Source organism: Elephas maximus, chromosome 12 (genome assembly GCF_024166365.1).
Source record: "Elephas maximus indicus isolate mEleMax1 chromosome 12, mEleMax1 primary haplotype, whole genome shotgun sequence".
Taxonomy (NCBI): Eukaryota; Metazoa; Chordata; class Mammalia; order Proboscidea; family Elephantidae; genus Elephas; species Elephas maximus.
Window position 1 is genome coordinate 16829852 of NC_064830.1, and position 9905 is coordinate 16839756.

The window sequence follows — 9905 nt, forward strand, 5'->3', positions numbered from 1 at the left end:
ACTTTTGCATTCCAATCGCCAGTAATTATCAAAGCATCTTGATTGCATGTTGGATTAATTTCAGACTGTAGCAGCTGATAAAAATCTTCTATTTCTTCATCTTTGGCCCTCGTGGTTGGTGAGTAAATTTGAATAATAGTCGTATTAACTGATCTTCCTTGTAGGCGTATGGATATTATCCTATCACTGACAGCGTCATACTGCACTGGGTTGGCCCATTGTTTATTTAACTACTTCCACTTATTCTCAGCGTTTTCTAATAAGAAGGTCTGGTGGCACGGCAGTTAAAGTGCTTGGCTGCTAGCTGAAAGGTCAGTGGTTCGAACCTGCCAGCTGCTCCACAGGAGAAAGATGTGGCAGTCTGCTTCCATAAAGATTTCAGCCTTGGAAACTCTATGGGGCAATTCTACTCTGCCCTATAGGGTCGCTATGATTTGGAATCGACTCAGCAGCAATGTTTTGTTTTGTTTTTTTGGCTAGACATATATCAAAGCGAGACCTTAGACTTATATCATGTAGCAGTGAACAAATGTACCTTTATGTTTTAAAGTAAAGTAAAATGTTTAACTTAATAACATATGTTTGACGCCTTGTGTTAAATTGTTATTTTCATGCTTTCTCTTATCTTGATATCAGGGTGTTTAAAGTTTTCTAAAGTGAATTAGGTAGTAGTCCGTGTGTCTATGCTCTGGATTATGTTAAATTTTTGGGGATTAATCTTTTCTTAAATGTTGAAAAAAATACATTTCATCATTATTGTCCTTATTCGTGTTCTATTCATTTCTGAGACCATTTTGGCAAGGCTTATTAGTAATCACAAACACTTTAAAAAAAAAAATGCTTTGAAAATACCTTAAATATTTTCAAATTATTTCATATATAGCCAAGTAGATACTTTAAGGAATCTGTATTTAATCTTCACACGGTGATATTTTTTTCGAAGCCAAAAAAATCTATAGAAACTATTAATACGGGTCTCCAACACAATTTTTAAAATTTGTTCTAGTGAATGAAAAAGGCAAAAACGGATACAGTTGAACTCCTTGAAATAAAAAAGGAGAAGAGTCAATTTGTAATTCATGTGAATATATACCAAGTGAATCAGCTAAATAACTGCTATTGCTGTCAGGTGCCTTCAGGTGAATTCTGACTCCTAGCAACCCCGTGTGACAGAGTAGAACTGCACCACAGGGTTTTCTGGGCTGCGATCTTTACAAGAGCAGACTTCCAGGTCTTTCTGCGGCAGAGCCACTGGAAGCGTTTAAGCCACTAACTTTTAAGCAGCGAGCACTTAACTGCTGTACAATCGGGGCTCCTTGATAAATAAATAAATTAGTTAAGCAAAGTAATCAAATTAAAAAAAATAGAAATAATAATACTTTTCTTAGAAATTGTCAATAAGCTTTTAGAAAATAAAATAGAAAAGAAAAATGAGTACGTCCAGAATGGGAGTAGAGATATGAAGCACCTAGGTAAAAATTTTGTAATACAAGCAAACAAAAATATTTTTTTTTAATCCATAAGAGAAACTTGAATACATAGAGCATTACTATTCTCGATGGAAAAATTGAAGACTATAAATTCTTTTTGATAATAAACCTATTCAAATTTTCCTGTAATTACTTTATACAATTAAAATAAGTCAAACCAAATTCCCAGTGGGAGAAGTGGCTATAAGGATGAGGCAGAACACAAGCTGTCATTGGCCATCTTCTCACACATGGAAAACTGGACTGAAAATGAAGAAAAGATCTGAGATAACAGAAGTAACTGGGGGCTTGAGGGAGAAAGAGAAAGAGAGACGGAGAAAAGAGGAGGAGAAGAAGGGGGAAAAGAATGGAGGAGAGAAGCTTTGCTTAAGATCATGTATTAAAATGTACCTGAAGCCAGGTCCACTCCTAACTGCCTGTGAAATGAGCTAAGAAGTTGTTTTTTGTTTTTTTTTTTAATTTTTAAGGATATTTATGTGTCTGTCACTCCAAATGGAAGAATTTTGATTATTAAAGTTGACTAACTTATATACAAAGGTAAAGAATAGCCTGTACAGCAGCAGCAATTTCTGTGGTGACAGAAATGTCCTGTTTCTGCACAGCCCAGCAAGGCCTCTAGTCATAACCTGAAATGTAGCTACAGTGGCCGAGGGACTGAATGTTTAATTGTGTTTAATTTTAGTTCATTGAAATTTAAAGTAGATGGTCACTGGCTACTTCTTTGGACACTGCAGCTCTATAATGATAAAATCTATGTGCATTGTTAAAACCAACCATAAAAAGCTGTATTGCATTACAAATTATAAATGTTTTTGGAAACAATACACTGTGAAAAGAATTCTCTCTATTATATGTGACTGCACAAATTGGTACAAACATATAGTTTTTTAAAAATAATTTGTATCAAGTTCCTAACTTTGGCACAGTAATTCCAAAAAACTTCCCTACCACCAAAATAGATACATTAATAATAATTTGTGTATGAGAATTATTCTTACTACACCATTTAAATTTCTTATAATTTCAAATATATTAAAATGAGTAACCAAGAGAAATAATTAAATTATAGTTAATGGAGAACCGCCCCCCAAAAAAATCAAACCCATTGCCGATGAGTCAATTCTGACTCATAGCGACCCTACAGGACAGAGTAGAACTGCCCCACAGAGTTTCCAAGGAGTGGCCAGTGGATTTGAACTGCCAGCCTTTTGGCTTGCAGCCATACCACTTAACCACTATACCACCAGGGTTTCCTAACAGAGAACATTAACTGTTATACTTCTACTTAAAGTCAAGTTTGGAGGACTGATTCATTAAATGTCAAAATATTTACGGTATAATATTAGGTTTTTTAAAAAAGTATAATTTCCCTCCCTCTTTCTCTCTCTATATATACACATATACTTTATATACACTCTCTCTATATATGTACACGTATTTGTTGTTGTTGTTGTTAGCTGCTGTTGAGTTGGTTCAGACTCATCAACTTAGCATACAACAAAACAAAACACTGCCCAGTCCTGAAACACTGTTAGTACTCATCAGTTTTCTAAAAGATCTTGGTAAGTGTATATGGAATAATAAAACTTACCTAACATTTGCTCTTTGGCTCTGGTGGACTTGTTTTGGTTTTCTTCATCTTCAACTTGAACTTGCCTATGAGCAATCGATGGTTGATTTTGTAATCAAACCCTGGCCTTGTTCTGACTGATGATATTGAGCTTCTGTATCCTGTCTTTACACAGATGTGGTTGCTTTGACACCTGCGTATTTCATCTGGTGAGGTCCACATGTATGCCCACATATATAGTTGCTGTTTATGTTGTTGGAAAAAGGCATTTCCAATGAAGGAGTCATTGGTCTTGCAAAATTCCATTCTGTGATTTTGAATGTCATTTCAATTATCAGGGCCATATTTTCCAACTATCAATCCTTCTTTGTTTCCAACTTTCACATTCCAATCACTGGTGATTATCAATGCATCTTGATTGCATGTTTGATCAATTCAGATTGCAGAACTTAGTGAAAATCTTCAATTTCTTCATCTTTGGCATTACCGGTTGCAGCGTACATTGACAGGGAACTGCCAGAAGAGGACATGGAACAAGGAATATCATTGCTGATGTCAGATGAATCTTGGCAGAAAGAAGAGAATACTGGAAAGATGTTTACCTGTGTTTTATTGACTGAGCAAATACATTCGACTGTGCAGATCATAGCAAATTATGGATAACATCGTGAAGAATGGGAATTCTAGAACATTTGATTATGCTCATGAGGAACCTCTACATAGACTAAGATGAGGGTGGTGAAATGAAACAAGTGTATACTGCATCATTTAAAATCAGGAAAGGTGTGCGTCAGGGTTGTATCCTTTCACCAAATTTATTAATCTGTATGCTGAGCAAATAATCCAAGAAGCTGAACTATCTGAAGTAGAACTGGGCATCAGAATTGTAGGAAGACTCTTTAACATCCTGAGATATGCAGATGACACAACCTTCCTTATAGAAAGTAAAGATGACTTGAAGCACTTACTGGTGAAGATCAAAGACTACAGCCTTCGGTATGGATTACATCTCAACAGAAAGAAAACGAAAATTCTCCCAACTGGACCAATAAGCAACATCATGATAAATGGAGAAAAGATTGAAGTTGTCAAGGATTTCATTTTACTTGGATCCACAATCAATGCCCAAGGAAGCAGCAGTCGAGAAATCAAATTACGTATTGCTTTAGGCAAACCTGTGCCAAAAGACCTCTTTAAGGTGTTAAAAAGCAGAGGAGTCACCTTGGGGATTGAGGAATGCCTGACTCAAGCCACGGTATTTTAAATCTCCTTTTTTCATATGTGTGTAAAAGCATGGCAATGAATAAAGAAGACCAAAGAAGAAGTGATGCATTTGAATTGTGGTGTTGGCAAACAATATTGAATATACCATGGATTGCCAGAAGAATGAACAGATCTGCCTTGGAAGAAGTACAGCCAGAATGCTCCTTAGAAGAGAGGAGGGTGCAACTTCATCTCGCATACCTTGGACATGTTATCAGGAGGGACCAGTCTCTGGAGAGACACATCATGCTTGGTATAGTTTCATCAAAAAAGAGGAAGACCCTTGACAAGATGGATTGACACAGTGGCTGCAACAATGGACCTAAACATAGCAAAGATTGTGAGGAAGCCACAGGACCAGGCAGTGTTTTGCTCTGTTGTATATAAGTTACTACGAGTCAGAACTACTTGATGGCACCTAACAACGACGACATTTGTTTTTGTTTTTTTTTCATTGCCCTTTTACATGTCTTCATTAAAAAGAAATAAATTATAACACTGAATGAAAATAAGCTCTTGAATTTTAATACAAGTTTATAGTGTGTAAAGTATCTTTACATATGTTATTTCTTTTTATCTTTCATGAAATTATTTGACCAAGATTAAACATTTTCCAAATAGTTTATCTCCAAATAAAACTTTGTTGTTATATTTGTTGTTTAAGCTGATGTTGGTGGTGCAAACTGTTAAGGCTCTCGGGTGTGAACTCAAAGGTTCAAGATTCAAGTACACTCAGAAGCACCATGAAAGAAAGGAAGAGATCTACTTCCAAAAAATCAGCCATTGAAACCCTTATGGGTACAGTTCTAACCTGGCACACATGGGATTGCCATCAGTCGGAATCATCTCAAAGGCAACTAGTTTTGGTAAGTTTAGTAAGTTCTTGGAGGTGGTATAACCTTCTCTGTCTCAGAGTCTTCTGTCTGATAAACTACAAATGTTGAGCAAGTAATTAATCTACTCAAAAAAATTTCCAGTTTGCCCTGCCAATTTAGAGAGTTGAATTAATTTTGCAGCAGAAGGTAATGACTTTATTTTCATGTCTTTGGTAAGAGTTCCGATTAATCCCTGTAGAATATTTTCTCCTGCATGGTTTCTAGTTTGTCTGTACACAACTCCTTTGAGAATGAAACTACAGTTATTAAATAGACACAGATAAGGATACAGATTTTCCTGTGCAAACCACACCCGTGGTTATTAGGCGAGCATTTTCTTCAGCACCAACCCAGCAAGTATAACAAACATTCTCTCTTTTATGCAATTAAATAGAAGCTAGATGAAGTACCTGAATTGCTTTAATCTCAGAGGGGTGATCAACATATTTTAAGGAAGTGATTTACTCCTACTAGTTTACTTTAGGATTATGCTTATTAGTAAAAAATAAAACGAGATTTTAATGGTACCTTTACCTATAATAACTCAAGATATTTTATGAAAACCATCTCAGGAGTTGTCCCAGATATGAATACTGTGTCTTCTTTTGATGGAAAATCCAATTACCAGGTGGAGAAGATTTGTTTAAAGCCTCAGATGATCCTGTCATTGAATGTTGAGGTTAACAGTGATGAGAAAGAGCAGATAACCTAACCTTGCTGCATTACAAATGGGAACACAGGCTAGAGGGATGAGGTGGCTTTCTCAAGGTCACACAACTTGGTGTCATAGATGACACTGGGACCCAGCTCTTCTAAATCCCTGCTTGATATTTGTGACTGCAACCCACTCACAGGAGCAAAACTAAGCAGCACACATTTCCTAAATTCCAAGATACATTTCCTAAATGCATTTTCAATCAGCTCCCCAATCAAAATGATGCCTTAAAAGAAAATAACATCTTTTGGCGAATTGTGTAGCAGCATGCCTTTTGTTTAGAAGATTTTGAAAGCACCTCTTCACACTTTCCTGTATTACTTTTCTAAAGATTAGTGAATGATGTTAATAATTTGACATTTACTCTATTTTCTACCATTCATGCAGAATAGAGCAGTTTTTTAGTTTCAGATTGAATTTCCTCTGAAATAATAATGCTAATATTTTTCAAATTTTATATTGCTTTACCTAGTTACATACATTATCTCATTGTAGGGTCCTTTGTTTTGCACCAAGAGATAAACAGAAAATGGTCTGGAAATAGGGCACAGATGTAGTGAAGACCTAAAATATTTAGTGTTGGCTGTGAGACAGGGCAGTGGTGGAGGCTGAAAGAGTAGTTATAAAATTGATAACTGGAGACTGAAAAGACGATGACCCATGTGTTGTAGTAATAAAAAGAGGGGTTCAAAAATGCCATTCACATTAACCTGGAAAATAGAAATTGTACCCAATTAACCTGTGCATGTGGATAAGGAGATTTCCTGGCAAGTGGCTTCTTTTAGCCACATATGATAAGATATGAGAGGAAAAAGATGAGCTAAAGAGAGAACTATTCAGTATGCAAGCAGAATTTTCAATCCAGAACTTGGTGGGTTGGAAAATAAAATTGTTTCATCCTTCTAGGCTCTCCAGCTGGCAAAAGACCCTCCAAATAAGAAACTGACTTCAGGGAAAAGAGTAAATCAGGGATGTAGCTAGAAGGCCCTTTGTTAAGACCCCCAAAGATCCTAGCTTTCTAGATTCTCTCAAATGGAAAAAAAAAAAAAAAAAAAAACATTTCTAAGAATCCTAAAACTGCTGTCCAACTGAAACTGTACACTTGGCCCCAAGTAGAGTTCTCTCAAAAAGGATTATGGATGTGGCTTTTGGGACACGGAGTAACTCCTCATCGGATTCATAGAGACTCCACAAGTTTCAAAGGAATCATACGTATTTGGATAAGAAGAGGCAAAGATCTGTCAAAAGGAAGAGATGTCTCTGAGGCTCTTAACTTTCTACAGGCAGGGAGGAGGCTGAAAAAGCTTCTTAGATGCAACCACAGGCTATTTCCTATGGGAAGGAAAATGTTTCAGAGGCAGGATCCCAGACGGTAGAACCAAAGCCACAGAAAACAATGAAATAGAGAATGATTTCTAACAGGCAGAATTAGCTTTAATGAAGGAAGGTTTCCTGCCCCCAGGATAGGGGCTCCTGGATTTTAGGATTGCTATGGCCAAGTGGCTTCTATGTGCCTCATGCTACTCCTTTTTTTGTGTGTGTGTGAGTGTCTATTGCAGTTATCCCTTCCCTGCCTCATCATTGTATGACAGGAGTGTAGAAGGACGGTTGACATTTCTTTTTAACACACAAGTCTCTGGATCAAAAAAAAAAAAAAAAAAAGCAAGCACCCACTGATCCTAATCCATATCTAGTTCTAATGTAGATAGTGATATCATGGACTTCAAGCTTCATACTGTGATTTGATGAGGTTTTTTTTGTTTTATTTTTTTAGGGAGAGAATCTTGTTACAAAGTGTGTTGTGCATATGGATGGATATAAGTCATTGGACCCAGAGGAAGGACTTTTCTTTTTTTTAATATTCTATTTCTATTTGGTGGCAATATACACAACCAACAGGACATGCATTCACAATTTCTACATGAACAGTTCAATAACTTTGTTGACATACTTCACATTGTGTCACCATTCTCACTATGTCTACCCTTATTGTTCCGTCACCATTAATTTAGGCTCTCTGTCCCTTAAAGTTGTCAGCTGTGCTTCATATTAACTGTTGTCAGTTTGAACTCATATAGATAATTCTTTATGAGTGCACTAGGCTCAAGGTAAGCATTCTTTATTCATTGAGCTAAACTGCTGTTTAGTTTAACGATGGCTTTATAGAATAGTTTTGGTTCAAGGTTTAAAGATTATTCCTGAGCATTAGATTTCTGAGCATTAGACTGGGCTTCTCCCAGTCTCAATGGATCCAGTAAGTCTGGTTTCCGTATGAGTTTGAAGTTCTGTTTCATGCTTTTCTCCCTTTTCATCAGTATCCATCTGTTGAGTCCTTGATCAAAACGCTCAGCAATAGTAGCCATTTCTTCTGGTCTCGTGGTAATGAAGGTAGTAGTTTATGGAGGTAATTAAACCTGCATTCCATTTCCTTCTCCAATTCCTGGGCTCCTTTTCCTCTGCTGTTTCATACAATAAACACTAATTATTGTATCTTCGGTAGCCACTCTCAAGCTTTTAAGACCCCCGGTACTACTCACTGAACTAGGAGGTAGAACAGCAACTCTAAAAACAATGTTAGCCCAATTGCCTGCTTAGACCCATGAAGCCATGACTCTTAACCTTTGAACCAAGAAAACTTAGAGGGAGCACTGTTCTTGATTGTCATACTAATAGTGTCCAGTGAGTGAAACCTCCCAGACGCTTGTGTATAACTCCTCTCAAACTGCTCTGGGCTTGGCTATGGCATTTGATCTCGGTAATGGGCATCAGCAAAAATGATGCAAGCAAGCTCTTAACAAGTTGTTGTATTTTCAGCCTTGCCTTCCTGGAACACTGCTGCCCCCACATGAGGAAGCCCAGCCCAGCCCAGCCCAGGCACCTTGAGGATTAAAGACCCCAGGCTGTCCTAGTTGAGCCCAGTTTCCAGCTATCCCTTAGCTGATTGCAGTCACACGAAGTAGCCCACAAGAATCTAGCAAGGAAACTACCAGCCAACCTACAGAATTGTGAAACATAATAGATTGTGGCTATTTTAAGCCATACGTTCTTAAAGGGCATTTTGCTACTCAGCAAAAGATAACTGAAACAGAACTTTCCAACAGCAACAGTAGAAGCCAGAAGAAAATGAGCAACATCTTCAAAATTATTGTAGGAAAAATTATTCTTACCTAGAATCCTATTTGGATTCAAACCATCAATTAAGAGCAAGTATAGAGTAATGCCTTCAAAGAACCAAGTTCTCAGAATCTTACCTCCCATGTAATTTTTGTTGGAAGATAAACTCTAATAAATGAGGAATTAAACCAAGAAAGAAGAGGAGGTGAGTTTCAGTAAAGAAAGATTTGATCCAGAAGAAAGAGTGAAAAATCAAATGCTCAGGGAATAGCTATGCACAGGCCTAACTCACTAGATTATGAAGTGACTAGACTCTTACTGAATGGCTTCAAGAAATTAATATATATATATATATATATATATATATATTTCAACCTCTTAAGAAGAGATTCATCCTTTGTCAGGGAGGTGGAAACCCATACCCATTGCCATCGAGTCAATTCCAACTCATAGCGATCCTCTAGGATGGAGTAGAACTGCCCCACAGAGTTTCTAAGGAGCACCTGGTGGATTCAAACTGGTGACCTTTTGGTTAGCAGCCATAGCACTTAACTGCTATGCCACCAGGGCAGGGAGGTGGAGGATGAATTAATTATAGCTATTTAGAAATCTAAAAATATACAAAAGAGACAAAGTACTAATTCCAGGGAAAACAAAATATTTTACGAGAAAGAAAATGGTCATCGTAAGGCACCAATGACTCACCTGAGAGTAATAGTTATATAGAGTCCTACCAATGTAACCACCAATGTGGACATAAATTCAAATCATTAGTATTTTGGAAAGGTGGGCAAGTGAAAGTGTCTCTGTGTGTACATATGGGGGCACATATGCACGTTAGGAGCAGGGGTTGTCAGAGAGTTGACTCTTCATTTTAC